This window comes from Motacilla alba, chromosome 2 (assembly GCF_015832195.1).
Source record: "Motacilla alba alba isolate MOTALB_02 chromosome 2, Motacilla_alba_V1.0_pri, whole genome shotgun sequence".
Taxonomy (NCBI): Eukaryota; Metazoa; Chordata; class Aves; order Passeriformes; family Motacillidae; genus Motacilla; species Motacilla alba.
Window position 1 is genome coordinate 119,142,065 of NC_052017.1, and position 18,907 is coordinate 119,160,971.

Below are 18,907 nucleotides of genomic sequence, written 5' to 3' on the forward strand. Positions count from 1 at the left end.
CTACTTGGAGAATAATAAAGTTACTAAGAAAATTTTGCCCTGACTTTCTTATTTAATAATTAAATGTATGGAATTTTTGTCAAGATCTTCCAGGAGACAGAAGAAAGGTATGAAAACCTTAAACTTTTAACTTGCTAGAGTTTACGAGTCATACCTTTCCAGAGACATGGAAAGGTATGGTTCATGAAGTCCAGAAAGTTAAAAACCTTTTGTGATGCAATGGGCACTTCCAAGAACGTACCTCTTAGAAATATAACTAAATGGCAGGTTGAAAAGTGAAAGAGTAAAAGAGTGTCTTTTATAATCTCATTTTTACAGAACAGTAGTATGGGTATGTAAAAAGATAGAGATCCGATCTTGTCACACTGATTTGAATCATACCAGGTGAAGTATCAGGGATCTCTATAGAACTGAAGAATCAACAGATTAGATTTATCTAAATCCTTGTGTTCATAAGTCCTGACTATGGAAATGGACATAATTTTAAATACAAACAGTTACTGTTTCAGCTTGAACTAATTTAATGCTTGACAATGTTAGGTTTGGCAGCAAAAGCAGTAATTTTTCTCAGATTCTTAATGTGTCTTCTGCAAGCCTCACTCACCTTTCCCTGTTGCTTTCCTAAATCCTTGATCTGCTTTTTCCTTTTCTTTGGCTCCCACTCTGTTTCTTTAAGAATTTTATCATTTTCTCTCCCAGGGCTCCTGTTCACACTGAGAAGGTGAAGATGAGCCTGATGCTCCTGGGCCACCTCTCTCTCTTCTGTCTACTCCTTAGCTTGGTTTCCAGAGAAATCTCAAGTGCAAAAACCATCAAGGTTCATTTGGTGACTACAGCACTGGGGTTCTGAACATGGCAGAAGACTTCAAAGTGGCAAACAATGCATTTCAAATAAGTAGCAAAAACTGAAGAAAAAGCCATACTATCACCAATCTGTAAAACCTTTCAAAAGAGACAAATGAAGAAAGCTTCTTTTCTAAACTGCCTTTTTAAAAGCATAGTCATGAAACATAGCTGGTATGAGGGAACCCACTGCTCTTTGAAAAGTAGAAACAGTTGGCGATATATGGGGAAATGTATCTGTGAAACTGACCTTTACCCCTGGAGCAGAGTGCTCTTTGATGCATAAATCTTATGGAGAGACGAGCATAAGAGGCTTTAGCTGCTGATTAATCTCTTTTTTTCAGCAACAGTGGGACCAGACAGTAAAATAAAAGCCTGAGAAATGATTGCTTAAGAGGTTCTAAAAAGTCCTTTGAAGGGAAGAATCCCCCCAAAAGGCTGAGGAAACTTCGGGTTATTGACTGACAGGCTCACTATGCTATATTTAGTCAAGGAAAATAGCAAAAAGATCCACAACATTTGTACATGTTTTTTTTTCTTAGAACAGATGTAGTCTGAACTTCCCCCATTACAACAGCAGGCTGATCTGATCCTTCTCAACTGTTTCAGGGTTTTATACAGTCACAGAGTACTCAGGAGAAATCATGGGAATTTTACAGTGCTGAGATAAAGCTGTGTGAAAGTGCCTATGCATCTCCACAAATATTTCAAAACTCAGAATCTCAGGAGACTCATTTTGCACTTAAAACTGACACGTGAAATTTTGTGAGCATGAGATTTTGAGCAAGAGTGATCCATTTTCTTCAGTGAGCTTCCTACAAAGAAAATCCACTGCCCACATCCTAGTGGCCCCACTAGCAGATCATCTAATTTAGGAAGGCTCTTAACTACTGCATCCCCAAATTTTGTGTAATAAATTAGATGCAGCAGCACCTTTCTGGGAACTGTAAAATATTCTTTTTTCCCTGATAAATTTCTCACAATCTTTCAGAGCTGTTGCAGTCAGTCTCATGCATTTTGACAGAGTTGGGACTTTTATATGCGTAAATACGTCTGCAAATAAAGAGTTGATGGCAGGGCTAGGGACCTTGGAATTAGCTGAGGTTCACCTTGCATGAATGTCTGTTCTGAGGTGGAGGTTCTACATAAATACTCAAGAAAACAAATGAAAACATCAGTAAGCTGAAGGTCAGATTTTTTCTTTGCTTGGCAGTAAATTAAATGAGTATGGAAATATAATTTTAGTGGAATGCATTATACAGCCATTTCTAGTGAAATATAAGAGTTCCCTGGCTATATAAGTCAAGTAAATGAAAGAAGTTAGTAGCCTGGAGCAAAGAAGGGCTTAATCCAGCCAGAGAGGCTTTAGACCTCTGATGCCACAGATGCTTTCCTGGGCAGTATCTTCCAAATTAAGAAATTATGCAAATGGAATGTGAAAACGTTCATTGTGAAAACGAACACAATTTCAATCTCTCTAATAACTGTATGCACCCAGATCAAGTCTGTCTTTTTAGATAATTTATACCTCCTTCTAAGAACATGAGGCAAAAGGATATGTGAAATTTGTAATGTAGCTTGGACAACAAAGGGAAGACTGAGTGTTGCAGCACATGATAACAACATCTGGTAAAAGAAGAAGGAAACTTTCCTGGTATTCAGATATGACATGCTAAAGTTACTAGTATTTCTCTTTGAATGCAATTCCAAATCTGCAGAACATTTTCTAGGGATAATATGTTCTTGAGGAAATAGCACACTTAAAAAGGAAAAAAAAAAAAAAAAAAGAAAAAGGGAAGAGGGAAAGATTTTCTATTTACAGAGGTTTTTCTACTATCTCAATCTCTTGCTTTGGTGAATGCACTGATTATTTGTTATTACATTTGTCACCTGTCCAAAAGTCTTCCTATACAAGCTCTAACTTTTTCGTTGTTGTATTACAAACCAGATTTCCACTCCCTAAGCTGAGACAGATGTAAAGCAGAAAGTTCTAATTGCTATATGATTGTCCAGCCTACTTTACCATATTGCATGGGATTTGTATTATATTTATATTTAAATAACTTTGATTTCACATTCAGTGTAACAAAAATTAAAAAGAGAAAGTCCCTAGGTTATACATAGCACCGCTGTTACTTACAGCAATTATAATGGCTTAGTAGCCATTATAATCACAGAAACACACAATCACACAGAATCACAAGGTTGGAAGAGACCTTCAAGATCATCCAGTCCAACCTGTTCTCTGACACCTCAACTAAACCATGGTACTGAGTGCCACATCCAGTCTTTTTTTAAACACATCCAGGGATGGTGACTCCACCACCTCCCCAGGCAGACCATTCCAGTACTTCATCACTCATTGCGTAAAAAACTTTTCCCTAATATCTAATCTATATTTCCCTTGACACAGCTTGAGACTGTGACCTCTAATTGACACTACGATGACAAGTTGGATGGACCAATCTGAAAAGAACAGCCTGCTCCTGCCAGTGTTCAATAAATCAAATGATACACCCCAAATTATTAATCTATCATCTATACCCTGTCCCATCAGAAGTTTCCCCTGATATTTTGTTAGATTATCTCCTGGTTTTGCTGCTTTACATTTTTCTGAAGGTTCTCTTTCTCACTTTGCACCAAATTGCAATTCACTCTGTAGAGTCATTGAATCATTTAGGTTGGAAAAGATCATTAGGAACATTTCATTGCTCTTCATATTTATTCCCTTCTCAGTCTCAATTGTCAAATGTCACCCTCCCATCCCCAGATTACTGGATTACTCATTAGAAGTGGGACTGAACATTTAAGGATTTTAGAATTGTCTGCCCAGGCAAAACAATACAAAATCAGCCTTTAAAGTATGCTCTCATGTTTAGACTTTACCAGTTACAAGATTATGTTTACTAGATTATATAGCAGCATTTTAACACAGGAGAAGCACACTGCATGCATATTGAACTAATGACTGCCCTGTTAGTGTATATAAAACATTTAAAATAAATATCCAAAGCACTATTAAGCTTCCTTGATAATTTTTTCTTTTTTTATTTAGATATTGTTTGGAGTGTCAAGGAAATCCAAATATCTTTCAAAGAGCTACTAAAAATGAAACTTTTCTGTTTGGTTTTAAATAGACTTTTTTTAGTCTTTGATGCAGAGTTGCTCTCTCTTTTACCTCTAGCAAGAATCAAAAACCTATGAAAACTATGTGGACCAGAAATAACCTTAAGGCATCAAACCTGCAGCCTCAAAAACCACTAAATGAGTTTCCTTTTCTTCCACACATCCCCTTTACATGGCAAAATACTTAAAGTGATGCCAGAATCATAAAGAAGATGATCTACCCTGTAAACTCTTGGCTACTGATGCTTGCCCTGGAGTCGCAAGACCATTGTTTACCTTTCCTTTTGAAGCCTGGGAAAAAATATATCAAAGTATTTCAGGCTGCCAGAACTTTGCACACACAGACATTGGCATTGTGACAGGAAACCCAGATGAAAAAAAAAATGTCTAGGCTTAAATATCACTCTTCCCTGAGCTCTTCTTGGGAGCTTAAAAACTAGCTTGCATCAAGGAGATGATTATAAAATCACACACAGAAATGGAAGAACAGTATGACTGACCTACTCTTTACATGAACCATCTGGGCCTGACGTAATCAGACATTTCTTTCCCCAGACTGCTATGGGAAAAGGCCTGAAAAGAGCCATTTTGTTTTCCAGCCCATATTTGGCCATTCATATTATTTACCAGTGTTGTTGAGGAGAGAGCATCTGTTTGCAGCAAACACCTTGCTGTAGAGCAGAGAAAGTGACTCTCTTTCTAGGTTCATGTATTGATTTGCTAAATGGACCTAGATCCATTGTGTGCTGAAAGGTATGGCACAACTCACAAACTGCATCATTCTGATTGCAGAAACTCTAGCTATAAGAGTGTCTCTTTTTTTTTTTCCCTTCAGGATGACATTCCTTTTTCCTCTGATCTTCCAAGTAAAGCTTTTTACTCTCTGCTCCCCCTCTATCTGTCTCTTGTCCAGGTAAATATTTCACTGTACCATATGAAATATTTTGCTGCAAACCACATAGAGCCCATGCCTTTCTGTTACTGTATAAAGTGTCTTTGGATAGCCATGGGTGTAAGGTGCTCCAGCCATCCTGCAGTTTAATTGAACTAATTATGCAGTTTAAGTGAACAGTTAGACCACTATTCTTCCTCAGTGTAAATAATAGCCAAAGAAGTCAAGCTCCCTGGCACAATTTCCTGTACTATTTCTGTATACTAGTTTTCCCCTAAGTCACACCTCTGAGATGTCCAAGGCTTAAAATAATAAGAGGATCTTAATCCTTTGTATGTACCAGGTACCTGGTATATCACCAGGCTAAATGAAACAGCAGTTCTGCCTTATTTGAAAAAACATTCCACCACAACTTAGAAATACCCTTGTACTGAAGAAGAAAGAAAAAGACGCCCCACCAACACACAATTTTCTCTGTTCTGAAGCGCCAGTCCCTTTTCTCAGCAGGTCTCTTGACAAACACAGAAGCTGGGCAACAATTGTAGATTCCTCAGGTCAGCTTCCAAGGAGGTTTAAGCAATCGGTTAATTTGTTTTTTAGACTAACCTACACAATACATTTTGCTCTTTCTTATATAGGGCAACAGAAGGACAGCAGCCATATATAGGTACAACACAAAAGAAAAAGATAAGTCAGAGCAAGGCAACAATATGATTCCATGTTATTCATATTCCATTCATTCACCCCCATTCACTATAACATTCCTTCAGGAGACCACCCTGTCACACCATATAATAAGATGATACCTTCTCCCATCATTCCATGGGATTTCTCTTTATGTAACATCTTTGTGTTCCAGATGTTCCCACTGAAAATCATTTCAATAGTATAGCGGAGACTAAACTGTTCCAAGATGTTGGCAACTACCAACCAAAATTCCAGTAACACATAATTTTAACATCAAGATCCTCTGTTTGAGCAATCTCTTTGCTGTGGGCTATATTCCAGCAACACCCTTCTCCATTGTCCTAGCAGCAGAAATAGGAACTGTGAACATGCAAAAACCCTGGGGACAAAATCCCTCTGGGCCAGCAGCTCCCTGTTCTATGAGAAGACAACATTTGCAGATGTTCCTATGAGGCCACTTGCACAAAACACACATCTCCCCAGGCCTACAGGTCTGCCTGACAAAATGCAGCCCTGCCACCAGAAAGATCTCTTTTTTATTATGGACAACCCTTGTAAAAATATGTTTCATTTTTACTAGAATTTTGTCTGATAGACACAAGTAAAAAAGTCTACAGGTAGATGAAAAGGAGTATTGTTCAGGTACTTCAATACTTTTTTCTGTCAGAGACTGATCCATCTCTCTTTGGTGTTCATATTTCGAGCACTCATTCATTCTGTGTCAACTATGAACTGAGTTTCAAAATGCAGCTCAAGTGACCGAAGGACCATTTTAGAGCCATTTTTACTTCAACAGGTTCCCAGCACAGCTAGGGAATAAAGTAAATTTTCCTCTTCCGTCCCAAACCATGTAATAATTTTGGTTATATGAAAATAGACCTTTTGCACTGCTGGTGTAGCCCTGTAAGACATTTAGTCTGACTGGGAACTCAACCAGATCTATGCTGGTGATATTTTGTCTTGTCAGTGGAAATTCCCTCTGTGGATCATGCAGCTGAAGTAAATGACCTCTTTCTGAAAGAGCTCATGTTGCTTTTGCTCCAGTTTTAAACTCATCACAATATTGACTGTGAGTTTGTCAGTTCATGCTGGAAATGGTCAGTGTGACCAAATTCTCAGCCAGCCTCATAGGCAAGCAGGAGACACATCAGGAAACGCCTTCACCAGTAACGTCAGAGAGGTCCTAGAAGAATGACACAGCCAAACCCAGAACTCTCACCTTGTAAACACCTCTGTCCACATCTTTTGGATCCACTTCCACCTGCTGAAAAACACCTTTATGATCAGGTTTAAAAAAATGTGGATGCATTTGCTAACTCTCAGCCTAACTCACCAAGGCAGGATACACTGAATTTTTTAAAGCTAAACAGTTCTGGCCTTGGTTTTTGTGTTTTTCTTTAAATAACTGGGAACTGTGAGACTCCACAACTAGTTGAAAGCATAGTTATTCTTTTTTAATGCCATGAAATCTTCAAAACATTAATCCTAAAAATATCGATATGATTGTGCCTGATCTTGCATTACCCCACCAAATAAAACCCACCTCTCAGTTGACTTTAGAGAATAGTTTCCTTTTTTTAGACTTCCAAATATTTTTATTGTACTTCATTTAAATGTACAGCCAATGCCTGAACGTACTCCAATAAAAACTCAGAATCCACAATCTCTCCTTATCCTGTAACATTTTCCCAAAGCAAACAATTGCAGGAATTACACGTCTTAGACTCATTCTTTATGTGTTGCTTTTCTTATAGAAGTATTTAGTGACTGAGCACAAGCTAGATCACACTAAAAGCCTGTAAGAGTGCTACTTGATAGAAATTGCTCATTTGTCACTTCCAAGACACCAATATGATGTGGTAGCAAGGATGATGGCATTTCACATGGATCAGACATGCTCTTGTCTGCTATTCCACTTCAGCAAAGCAGTTGTTCCAAACAGACCACATGTTTTTGGGGTTCCCAAAATGCTTTTTTCAGTGGGTGTTACAAAATTACATGTGAGATGTTTAAGAGAGTTTTATAGTGCATTTAAGCTTTAAATTACCAATGTGTGGCCTCAACCCTGACTGAATTTTATTGTTTGGTTTTGTAATAGCAATGTCAAGATGAATATTTTATTATTTGCATATTTACCTATTCCAGATTTTGTTAGAAAAACATTTGTTTCAATTTATTCCAACAAGCTACAACTTTCTTTCCTCACTTGTTCTCACCTTATCTTAATGGAAACAATATGGATAAAGTTCAAATTAAATTATTATAATTATTATTAGATTTGTTCTCTCTCTTTTTTAAAGTTTTTTGTTTGTTTGTTTTTGGGTTTTGGTTTTGGTTTTTTTTGTTTGTTTGTTCGGCTTTTTTGTTCAGTTCAGAAGTATTTAGCAAAAGCAACAAAAGAAGCACAGAGAAAAAAAGGTTAAGGGACCCTTTCCTGGCTCAGGAATTTGTTTGAACTTGCTGAGTTAATAGCTCCCAATGATTGAGCTATAAGAAAACCACTTCATCCCCAAGACAACAGAAATTGTGAGATAAACTCTGGAAACAAATCAAGCATTTTTGTGGGGAAACTCATGTGGTCCTGTGGAGCAAGAAGAGTTGTAGGAAATGTCTTTGAAATCAAAGTTTATGAATCACTAGTGTCTGTAAAAATTGCATACAGATGTTATAAAGTGCCTTTTCAGTTTTGATTGCCAAGAAGGTAAACTGAAAACACAGTAGTTGTAAAATGAAGGCATAAAAAGCTGATCAGTGTCATAAATATAGAGGAGAAAACCTGTTTTATAAATACCTTTTTTATTTGTATAATCTATTGATGTAACTTTTGCAGCTGTTATCAAAATACAGATATGACAAGTTACCTCTTGATTCAGATTTGCACTTCTGCATATATTCTATGCTCTTGTATTTGCTTGTATATACAATTTAAAAAATCCTATCAGCATCTCTAGTCCTCCCCAAATCTGCAATCTACTTTGCTAGAGCAGTGTTCAAACCTGTTCTCAAAACTTGCTACTTCATGACTTTCTTTGGGGTTTTTTCCCTCCTTACTTCTATGTACTGAATGCTTGGGAAAGAGTGCACTGCATTGTTTTAGCCTTCTTTTGCTGGAAACACTAGCCAGGTGGCAAAAATGTTGAAAAAATATTACAGATGCCAGGTGCCTTGTCTGCTTTTCAGCCATGATCTATCACTTATACAGAGATTCAGAAACACTGGAAAAGTTCTTATCTGGATGAATAATACTTAAAACCTCTGAGGTAGCTGGCAACATTGGCCTTGTGGATGCTGAAGCAGTGTGAAGCATCTGTATTGCATACCATGATTTTCCTCTATGTCCATTTGTTAGCCCAGCTGGCTGTTACTGAATGCCAGGTACACTGATACTGTCCACAAATGTCCACAGAGTTACAAAAATCATTCTGCACAGATAGTCTAGCATCCCTGCTGGATTACTTTTTTCAAGCCTGAAGATATTTCTTCAGTGAGTTATAACAGATCTTCACTTTTCTCAGTTTTCTAGATCATATATTTAGAAGACAGGAATCATCCTGAGATCTCAACTTTTGTTTTAGTTAAACAAACTCCATGGAATATATTTCATGACAACAGCCCCGAGAACAGAAGTATTTTGGTTTTATAGTTATGGAAATCTTTTTTTTCTACAGTAGAAGAAGAGACATTTCCTTTGCTCTGTTCCTCACATGGATGGTTGAGTACATCAGAAAATAAAATCTGGCTGGGAAATAATTCACTGAATTTAAGTAAGTGATGAAACAGCATGATGTATAGACTTAACCTAATTGGTCAGGCATGTGCACATAATGCTTCAGATATGTAACAGGACATTAAGAAGTCTGAACTTCTTACCAAATAAAAAAAATATGGTGTGTATTACTAACCCACTTCCCTGCGTGTCTGTATCAAAGATATTGCTTTATGACTCTCATTTTCACTTATGCCACTGAATGCTCTGTGATACAGGGGGGAAGAAGTCAAGCTCAGCATTTCCTGTCCTTTGTTATTTTTAGAAAACTGAGGTAGTGTATACATCTGTCAAACTGCTGCGTCTAGAAAAAGCACTTTGTGCCAGGCTGCTGTATTATTGTGTTCAGAGGGAGATGGAAGCAAGGGTCAAGGCAGGTGATGGTCTCAGAAAGACCTCCAGCCTCCAGCTGGAGTTAAGTGGGAGTGAGGAGGGCACAGGATGCTGGGGTGCTGGTGGAGATGGTGATCATGCAGAGGCCACGAGCCGACACCCTCCATATACATACAAACATATATATATATATATAAAATTGTTGACCTCCATTTATAATGACTGTAGAGGCAGAGTTGGAAGACCCTGGGCTGTTTTCCAAGATGATTTTAGTGATGTGCCTAGAAGAATGACAGTTTCATATTGAAAAAAAGGTTACCTGCCATTTAAAGTTCGCTATAATTTTAGAAAGAAACAGTTTACAGATGAAAATGAGATCAAGGCCTCTGGGGCTTGATGTCTAAAGAAAAAGGTGGCTCAGTGCAGGACAGCAGCTCTCCTACAGCTGCAGAAAAATAATGTCCTCAAACAAACAGGTTGAAGTACGCATACCTTTAGTCCTCATCTCACTGAGTGTGCTTCTGTCTGTGTTCTCCAAGATGAGTATTCCAAACTTCACACAACTCAAGAGATATTTTCCAGCCCTGTGACTATGGCTGAGCTTGTGATTCCTTTCACCTGCACCCCATCAGAAGGTTCCCATAAAGAATCTGAAGTGAAGCTACCCAACTGTCTCTCATCCTGAGACCCTGAGGCGTGATGCTTTTCCCACTCACAGAGTCAGATTTTCCAGTTGTGATGGAAGACAATGACTGCTAACACAACAAACCTAAAACCCCCTACACTAAACACCTACTTAAACTACTCATGTTCTACTCTTCAGTTTACAGAAGTCCACCATTTCTTTCCAAAGGGGCTTTCAAAATAATCCTGCATTCATATTCATTTTGCGTAACATAGCTTTTCATTTTCTTGTTTCACTCATTATATGGTATGCATCAAAAACTACATTAACAATCTTACACATGTCCCCCTTTTTTCTGAATCCTGATTACATAAGCAATAACTTAATATTTGCATCAGTGAGTGTTGAAAATCAGACTTTCTGAAAGTGTATATATTTTCTTTAATTCTTTTGATTTCTGCATTGTGGCTAGGGCCCAAAAATTAATTTCTGCTATTATCAGGTGCCAACTTCAGCTACAGTTTGAATCAATGAGATGCCCCAAAAAATGTCTTACAAAGTGATTTTCCTTCCACAGAGGAAAAAGGTAACTCATTCCTAAACTTCAGCCATGGCTGAATTATCTGATGTTGGCAGTAGTTCAGAGACAATCTACAAACAAAATCATAATCACTAGGCCATCAGTTTCCATAGGTCTGGCCAGAAAGGATTTTTCCCCCAAACCTTATCCCATTTAATCTTGTTTCTTTTGTCTTCACTGTTTCATTCCCATCTTCATACCTAATTTCTCACGCTTCTCTCTGAGTCCTCTCCTCAATCTCCACTTAGGTTTCCCTTTCCAGTCATCATCCTTTATTTGCTTGATAACACTAGGTGCAAGAAAATTCCAAATGAATCAGATTTGGCTCAGGTCTTAGGGGATTTTTTGTTTGGGTTTTTTTTTTGTTTGGTTTTCTTTTTTTAGGTTTTTTTTTTTTTTTTTCCTAAATAAAGGTGAGATAGGAATTGTGGTCTGAAATACAGATATTAAAATCTTATTGATGAGTTTTGACTCCTACATCTGTATTTTGGCATCTAAATAAAAGTGGTTATCCAATAGCTTTGAATATCTGCAGTGGAAGTGTTAAGTGTTGCATTTAGGCATTCACTCATAAAATGTTTTTAATCACAAAAATCACAAAAATTAAAAACTTTTGGTGGTTAAAGTATTCTGTAAGTGAACTAGTAATCTTGTCTAGAAATAAATACTTCATAGTAGCAAAGTTAAAAGTGGTGCATTCCAGTCCTGTGAAAGCTTTTTGTTCCTTGGTTCCATAACACCATGTTTTTCATATTATGTTTAATTATGGTATTTCTTAGCCAAGATAATAAGGGTTCAAAAGGAGCTGCAAGAGCCTAATTAATAATAATCCCCATTCTAAAGACTACAGTGAAATTTGGGAAATTAGTATGAATAGAACCATTGGTCTTTCTAATCCATCCTTTTCCTTTGGACTACTATTCATCAGCCATGCCCCAAAATGCTCTCCACTCACTGCTCTTCAACTCCATGCTGTTTGAATATTCATCTGTTGTTAGACTTCAATATCCTAATTACGTTTTTAAGTGAAAAATCTCTCATTAAACCCCAACCTAAACCTCCTTCTCATTTCTCATTTCAAGTCACAGTGGAAACAAAACAATGACCATTACAGATTTAGCCCTTTTTTATGCAACATTTGTTACATTTAAGTTTTCCTGTCAGCACTTTTTTCAGACTGCAGACATTCAACTTCTCAAAACAAACTATGGCTGTAATATAGCCAAAGGCAATCACATCAAGGGAGCTTCAGTAAACATCTTCAGGGAAGCTTTTACATTGGGAATTTTCCTTAGCTTAATGCTAATTACTTAGTTATTAATGACTTTATTTTTTTTTAGACCTGCTAGAGGAGTATGGACAGCAAAAGTACATCTAGTATTAGCGGCTGTGTGGGTTTTATAGCGCTATTTGTAAACATGAATTTTTGGTTCCTAGATCCAATCTCTCTCTGATCTAGAGGTCAAGAGATGAGTGGAGGAAAAGGTAGGCAAATTGCTTTTTTCCCCATTAAAAGTGATGAAGAACTTCCTTATACAATTTAAATGACATGTCCCTGGTGGTATGTGAAAGATCGTCTCCCCACAATGCATTTTTCTTTGTAAACATCCTGTCAAGGTGCGTCAGTGAGTTCTGAATTGTCTTATCTCTGCCTTAAGGGGAAAAAGACAGTTGTCTTTATACTCCTGTGTTTTAGGATGCTTTAAATGCTGATCTAGTCTACAAGGATTAGGCACTCTGTGGCATGTTCCTTAATCTGGGCCCCAGTGACAGCTGCGTTCAAAGCAGAGCACACCTTGGGAATTGATGCAGGTCCCTTCTGGGCTCAGCACCTGTGGAAAGTAGGGTAGAGGAAGAAGGCTAATATCTGCTTGGGACTTCTGAAATGGGTTTGCAACACACAGACCTAAACATTCGCATCATGGAACTGCTTCTGGGGTCCCCTACAGCAGTCATAATGGAAGCATAACATTTAAAACTTTTAACAGCTGCAAGTAGGAATGTTAAACACTTCCAAAAAACATGTTGCATTTGAAACAAACAATTGTCTCTCCACAGCCCAACTGGCAAATGATTAAACCTTTAATACTTTTCTCCTGTGTGCGTGTTATCAGATGCAAAGTGTACTCAAGGGATTAGTAGGTCACTGAAGAATTTTGAAATGAAGTAGAGAAGGAGTAAACAAAATTCCCAGATGTAGTGAGGTGCCAATTTAATCTGTGTCCTCAGAACATCGCAACATGAAATGCTACTAACCAAATTAGTTGTTTTATAGGTACTATCAGTATTTTGACATCTGTAACCCACTTGACTGTGAGGAGTTAATAGATGTAGGGGTGTGACTGATATGGTCCATCCATGCCCTTACTAAAGTAAATATATTATCATATGCTGTGAAAAATCTCATCATTCTGCTTATTTACATGTCTCCTCACATGTCTGTATTAGATTTTTTGCACTTACATGGACTCTGGAGGATTATAGTTATATCCTATATTTGATTTTATAAAGCATGTCGCTGTAACAGCAGATGTAAGCTGACAAGTACATTCCCCAACTGGCATGTATAGGTGACGTTCCATCTCATAAGTTCATGCTAGGACAAGTTCTAACAACAGCACAAAAATCTTGAAATATCATACAAAACTAGGTGACAAATGCTTGGCCTTCCTCCACAAGCTGGTAAAGGGTAAAATAAGGCTTTCTAGGCAGTCATTCTTGGATATCACACCAGTCTGGATATTCCCCAAGCATTTGATCCTGGCTAGAAACATTTGTTCTTTAATTTGTTATGATCTCTATGACATAAATGTATCATGAGCCTCTTACTAGATCCCAGGAGGGAAACTCTTTCCATTTCCCAAAATCAGGATAGGAGCCTTTCTTTAAACACCAGCCAGCAGACAGACCACAAGGGACTAGAGAAGGTGACCTCTCGTGTGCTTTGGCAACTACAACCTCCCAGCACCCTTTCCTGTCTAGGGCTAAAAGCTCTTAGGATTATGAACTATCTTAAAAGGTATACCTGTGACTTTCTTTGTCTTAGCAATAGTAAGATGATAAGATAGAACACTGGTGTAACTAAAAAAAAAATTGAAAAGTTGCCTGGGAAAATATGAGTTCAGAAGCCCGGAACAATATTTGCAGTGAGAATTAAGCAGTACTGAATGACTTATAATGAACAGCCTCCTTAGTAACTTGCACTCTTTCTTCTTGTGGATCAGTATTAAAAAAAGTAGTAGAAAACAATAATAACAAATATTTTTTACTTAGTACTTTAAATAAGAAATGCTTTAACTGTTTGTTGCCTTCGGGAAATGGAGTTATAAATGCTCACACACAACTGTGGCTTGGGTCAGTGGGACTCCAGTACAAGATTTGTGTTAGCTCAGTTTTTCATGAGCAAAGCTGATGTAACCCTGACACCACCCAGAGCCTGAAGTGGCTTTAAGAGGTAACAGGTGAAGGCAGAAGTAGGACTGCTGCTTGGTACAGCAGGATGGCTGCAGTTTTCTCACAGGACAAGGTGTAGTTATCCCTGCCATGCTGGGACACACAGGCACACTGTCCCCTGACAACTCAGCCAAAAAGACTTGCATGGTTTTGGGCGACAGCTGAGCACAACCAGCTTTGGCTACTGAAGTGCACACACCAGATGCCATTGGTAGAAATAAGAGCCAGATGTGTGAGCTGGATGTGTAAAAAATGTGAACTGACATGTCTGCTGAGGTCTCAGCCCCATTAGTCCACACTGTGTAAATCCCTCAGTAAGCCCAGCCTGAGTGGCAGCCCAAGCCTGACCCATCAGCTGATTGTTTCTGTGCTCAGGTGCCCTGGAAGTGCAGACAAGGTGTGGGCGCTGACCACACTGTCCACCTGGGCCATTAACCCTGCATGTAAACCAGAAGCAGTTCCTGGGGAGGGGAGCTGGGAATGTACAGTCAACAACATGCCTGGACCATGGGAACTGCCTCTGCACAGCCTTGGTTGAACTGGGTATGTACCTGCACCAAGAGCTGGTTCACTCTTGTCAAGCATTAGAGGACCCATCCATGATCTTGGAACAGTGACCATTTTCATCACTCTTTTTTAGTTTTTAAAATTTTCTAACTTTTTAAAAAATAAATTTATTTAAGTGGATTATATGCTGGTAATTAGGCTCTTACATTTATGCCTCTCTTGGAAGTCAGTTTTGTTCCTAACTCAGATGTAGGATTAGGCTTTTGTGAAACTGTTTGCTGTATGCAGATTATGACCATATATACAATAGTGTGTATTTGGACTTTTTACATATTTTACTACTTTTAAATATTAAAAACTGCATGTTAGAAATTGGTCCTTTGAAGTCTTCACTATCTATTTGTATTGGTCTCTCACTATTATTTATGTAGCAATACTATGATATAAAAGCACACATAAAAAATGCACACTATAGATTTTTTATTCCTGTCACTGTACATTATATTCTCTTCATTACAACAAAGCATCTTGTCCTCAGATGACTCTCAAGAGAATCTGAGCTCTGTGTTGTGATCTGAAGGGCTTGCATTATACATTTGCCTGGAGCTTTCATTATTAATAGACCCTCCTTGAGCACCTCTTAGCTAACTGACATTCATTTGAGACCACTGAATTCCTAAACTTCTCTGACCTTGCTACATGAACTCAAGAGTCATAGTCTCCAGTAGAATGGATAAATCAAATAAAATGTCTTTTATTATGAGGTCTCAGATGCTGACAGCAAAAGACAATAAAATTGTATTGAAAAATATTTGTCTAGAACAACATGCTTTTATTCCCCAGTTTATGGTATTTTTCTATTGTGTCAATTAAAGTGAAAAAGCAATTTCTTAAATTCTAGCCAGTTATATTGTACTTGCAGTAAAAGTTAAATAGGAAGTTTTTTAAAAATTATTTTCATGAGTATTTGAACAGTCAAAATGACATCATGGATTTTTTTACAGTAGCATTAGTCCTTGCCAGCTATAATATGTCAGTCAGTACAACTGTAATATGAGACTCTGGTAGAAATAGGTATTGGATTTGTTTTATGTCAAGGTTTCCTTCAGGTTTTTCCATACAGTCCCTGCAGAATGAACCTTCCTGTGTTCTAAGTCACTTATCCTAAGCATTTATTCTTTTGTTTCCAGCACTTTGAGAAGAACAAGAGGAAAGGCCGCTGACAGAAAAATCCCAGCCTCACTGCAAAAAACATGGAACCCACTTTGGGTTTTGGGGTTCAGAGCATGACCCTCAGCAACATGCAGCAGGTAGCTGACAGCCTTTGTGGAAATTTGCCTTTTGGTGTTCTTTCTACGACTGAAGTTGAGGTTTGAAACACAAAACATGCTACTTAGGAGAGTGCTTCTTGAACCCTTGTAAGATACTGAGCACACAGTATATGTCAAAGTCTGCTGGGTTCATTCTCTCAGCACATCTGAGTTACCAAGTGTCTAAGACTCATCCCCTAACAAGTAGTTTGTCTCTCATAGCATTTCTGCCAATTCAGAAGAGTGTGAAGTCCCACTCACAGCCCTAGGAGAATTTCTCCAGCAAAAGTTCTGTGTGTGTATGATAAATCAGAGTAGTTAACTAACACCATAGATGTCTTTTCCATGGAGGTAAGAGGAGCTCTACAGAAATATCTGTGGAGAACAGAGCCTCCAAACAACTGTAGTCCTCTGTCCAGGTGACATAAGTTTCACAGGAACTCTTTTTAAAATCTGTGCTAGGAGATGATGTATAAACTTGAGACTATTGCCCCAGCTACATGGCTAGTCCTGAAATCCACACAGTCATGTCATATTACCCTCTCTGGAGTATTCCTTTCTGTTTGAGGGATGTGATGTAACATGTTTTCAGAAATACAAGTCCATAATTTTATTTTCAATACACTACTTTTTAATAGATTTGTCAAAAGGTACTGTGCTTAGACTTACATCTATCAAGGCACTGTAAAAATAGAGATGCTAAACTGTGCACAGGGTTGTATACATAAGCTCTCTGAATTTCCCTTTGAAAGCAAATTACCACCCCAAATGCAAAGAAGAAGGCTGCATCTGGTGTGCCACCTTTGGAACCTAATTTAAGTGATTTGAATATATGCTTGGAAGTATCTTTTTCCACTGACTACAGTAAAAGTCCAGCGTAATTGCCTGGGATGAATTATTCACTAAAGTTAGGTTCCTGAACTTAGACAGTATGACTGTCTTTATTGCCTATCGCTCCTGCCTTAGTCTTTAGACTTCTAAAGGTGAGCAATCAGCAGGTGGGGATGCAAAGACATAAGCAATCATATCTGGTCAAAGAGTGATGAAATGAAGTAAAAATGTTTACAAAGTCCCTATTTTTAATTAAAAAAATATTTTGAAAATGCTCTGAAGATTTTCCTTACTGTGAACATTGTCTACATACTACCTAGAGAAGAACATGGCTTCTGGAAGGGGTGCCTATTTCAATATGCTTGGGAAAGAAAATGACACCTCAGAAAGTTTTGCGTGGTTTTCAGCGTCTGGAAACCTTTCAAAGAGCATGCCAAACTTGCAGACAGTTGTGGTAATATTAAAGCAACACAGAGATACTGATCTAGCACAATACCAGCTCCTTCCTAGAGGTATTTGTGGCAAATGATGTCTGAGGTTCTTCCTCTCCCCCTGACTTGCAGCTGCCTCAGCGGGTGGGCTAAGGAGTGAGGGCACAGAGCTAAAGCACAGCAAACATGAGGCAGAAAACCATTCATAGCTCTCTACACAATAAAAAGTGGAAATGTCACAGTTCCTGCAAAATTTGGACCACTGGACAGATCTGAAAGTGTTGACTGGGATGGGATATAAAGGATTTTACTTTGTTCTTGTTTCAGTGGAGAACAAACTACCAGGCCTGTTTGCCTATCTTTGGAGACAAGCCAAGGGTTTTATCCCACGGGGAATAAATTATACACATAAAATATGAGGCATCAGGTAATGTAATTAGCTCAATTTAGATGCACTATTGACATGACACTAGTGCTTATTACTAATGAATACACTGCTAGTGAATCATTAATAATGGGAGTATCTAACTACCATGCTTATGAATGCTTTATTGTGGAAAGGTAGAAAGTTCATTTAGGATGTTGGATTTTTGTGGGCCAGTTGTTTGCTTCACTTTTCACCTTTTTGATCAGCTATTCTCAACTAGGTTTGTGACTAAAAAGAATATGAGCTGAGTTTTGAAGTCAAGGGTAATGGAAAAGTGTTGAATACCTTCACTACATTTTCTTTGCATCACAGTGGCCAGGGCACAAAAAAGGCACATAAATCTAGAAGTAAACTGCAAAAGAACTGAATGAGCAACAAGCAGATCCCATTGGTGCAGAGGATGTGCTTGCTGGAAGAGCAATTTAAACAATGGGGAAGACATGTTCAGTGAGGATTTGCAAAGGTACAAAGACAGTCACAGAGGTGTGGAAGTGGGAAATAAAACATCTACAGGGATCTGTTTTGCTGCATAGCCATATCCCAAGCCTCCCTCAGGCCCTCATCCTAAAAACTGGATGTGCTCTGACAACTGCACTTGTGGGAACCGGGACTTGGAGCAGGGACACTCTACAGGTGTGTGGCACGGTGGAGGATGTAAGCAAGGGATCAGGCCTTGGGCAAGTTCATTAAACTTCAGCTGTGACTTCTGGCACCAGAGGGTTAATGACAATCCCTGGTGTGGCAAACTGCTTGCTTCAAGGCAGCTCCATTTTTTAAAGGAGAGCTCAGGGAGCTTTGGAAGCCTTTGCAGTGGTGACTGGTGCTGGGTGGTCAAACATGTTCTGGCTTTTCTCAGGAGGACACCAGCCCTGCCAGCAAACCCTATCCATTGTAGCCAAATGTTTTGCTCCTCACCAGATACCAGGCAGTGCTCCATGTTTCAGGACTTGGTGCTACATCCCCAACTCCTCAGTGAAAAAATTCAGGGAAATTCAGATGCATCAAAACTGCATGGATAACAAGCTTTCTATTGGAAATGCTAGCTGGAGCTTCACCAAAACTGAAATATTTTACAGGCTGTTTGGAATCTGAGCAG